Source organism: Bison bison, unplaced genomic scaffold (genome assembly GCF_000754665.1).
Source record: "Bison bison bison isolate TAMUID 2011002044 unplaced genomic scaffold, Bison_UMD1.0 scf7180017864053, whole genome shotgun sequence".
NCBI lineage: Eukaryota > Metazoa > Chordata > Mammalia > Artiodactyla > Bovidae > Bison > Bison bison.
This window is the reverse complement of record NW_011494625.1, coordinates 454,009-456,423: the sequence shown is the minus strand read 5'-3', so window position 1 is coordinate 456,423 and position 2,415 is coordinate 454,009.

The window sequence follows — 2,415 nt, the reverse complement described above, 5'->3', positions numbered from 1 at the left end:
TCAGGTTGCTTTCATATCTTGGCTATTATAAACAATCCTGCTATCAACACTGGGTTTCGTGTATCTTTTCCAGCTGGTGTTTTCATTTTCTCTGGAGATATGCTGAGGAGTAGAATTGTTGGATCATATGGTAGTTTTTAGTTTTTGAGAAGCCTCTGTACTTCGCTGGGCACCGGCTGCACCAATCTGCATTCTCACTAACAGTGCAGGAGGGTTCCCTTTTCTCTACATCCTCACCAACACTTGTTTGCGGTCTTTTTGATGATGCCCTTTTTAAAAAAAAATAAACATTTATTACCTGGTGCTGCTCCAGGCCTTGCTTGCAGCACACGGGACCTTTAGGTGTGGCACGTGAACTCTTAGCTGTGCCATGTGGGCATCTAGTTCCCCAACCAGGGATCCAACCCACGCCCCCTGCATTGGGAGCAGAGAGCCTTAGCCACTGGGCCACTAGGGAGTCCCAGTTAGGCACATTCTGACAGGTGTGAATTGATCTCATTGTGGCTTTTACTTGCCTTTTCTGATTAACAGCATCTCTGTGCCACTGTGTCGTCTTTGGTAAAGTGTCTATTCAGGTCTTCTGCCCACTTTAAAAAAAGAAAAAACCTGGTTGGTTGTATTTTTGATATTGAGTTGTATGAACTTTCTATATAGTTTAGGGTTTCTCCCACTCCTTTGGGTTGTCTTTTTTTGGCCATGGTTTTCTTTGTTGTGCAGCTTTTAATTAGGTCCCCATGAAGCTCCTAATCTGTCAAGGACTTCCAATACTGTTGAATACTAGTAATGAGTAGCATCCTTTTCTTCTTGATATTAGAGAAAAACTTAAAGCTTTTTAACCGAGTGTGATGTTAACTACGGGCTTGTCACCTATGGCCTTGTTATGTTGAGGTACGTTCCCTCTATAACCACTTTCTGGAGTTTTTATCATGGAGTGGATGTTCAATTTTGTCAGCTGCTTTCTCTACGCCTTTTGAGATGATCATAGTTTGTATTCTCCAGTTTGTTAATGTGCCGCTTAATCCTGATCTGCAGATATTGAAAAATGCTTGCATCCCTGAGATAAATCCCTTTGATCACGGTGTGTTATTCTTTTAGTGTACTACTGGACTCGGTTTGGCAGTATTTTATTTAGAGTTTTTGCATCTGTGTTAATCAGTGATACTGGCCTATAATTTCCTTCTTGTGCTATCTTTGATTTTGGTATCAGGGTGATATTGGACTCCTAAGTTCGAAAGTGTTCCTTCTGCAATTTTTGGGGACTAGTTCGAGGAGGACAGATGTTAACTGTTCTTTAAATGTGTGGGTGAATTTACCTGTGAACCCATTTGAGCCTGGACCTTTATTTGGGAGACTTTTAAGAATTTACTTTCATGGGGCTTCCCTGGTGGTCCCACGGTTAAGACTCCAAGTTTCCCATGCAGGTGCTCAAGTTCGACCCCTGGTTGGGGAACTCAGATCCCACACGCCACACAGCACGGCCAAAACCGTATTAAATTTCCTCACTGTTAACTGGTTTCCTCGTATTTATTCTTTTTTCCTGGAGGTTTGGAAGTTTTTCCCTTCAGTCTTAGAAGTTCATGTTGGAAGTTATCAATGTCTTCCAGGTTGTTCATCTGAGTGACCTCCGGGAGTTGGTGATGGACAGGGAGGCCTGGCGTGCTGCAATTCATGGGGTCGCAGAGTCAGACACGACTGAGCGGCTGAACTGAATTGGTACAGTTTGTAGTCTTCTCTTATCTCTAGTTTATCTAGAGTGTCAGTTCTTTTTGTCATTTTGTGGTTTTATTGATTTGGGCTTTTTTTCCCTTAATGAGTCTGGTTAAAGGTTTATGAATCTCATTTATCTTTTTGAAGAACCAGCGTAGTTGCATTGATCTTTTCTGTTTTTTTGTTTTGCTCTGATCTTTCTCTCTTTCCTTAGGGTTCTGTTTTCTAGTTCTTGTAGGTGTAAGGTTGGGCTGGGATTTTTCCTGTTCCTGAAGCTTGTATAGCTATACACTTCCAAGAGCTGTTCCTGCTGCGTTGTATAGATTTTCAGATCGTTGTGTTTATTGTTTTCATTTGCGAGTGGGCAGAACTCAGGGCCCAGCTGGTCCCAGGACAGGTGCCGGCCTGCTGGCGAGTCTGCAGGGCTGTGGGGGCCCAGGGCTGGCGTCTGCCTGCTGCTGGGTGAGGCTGGTCCTGAGGCTGAAGCAGGCTTGCTGCTCACGGGGGCTGGGCCTCTGGCTGCAGGGCCCCAGGGGCACACCTGTGCACTGATGCATGGGGCCAGGTCCCCATGGTCCTGGGCCCTCGGGTGGGCAGGGCTCTGTCCAGGGGTGGCTGTGGATTCGGTGTGTGTGCTGGTGGGTGGGGCCGTGTGGCCAGTGGCATCTCAGTCCTGGTGCCCACAGGCTGGGGGGCGAGGGGGGGGCA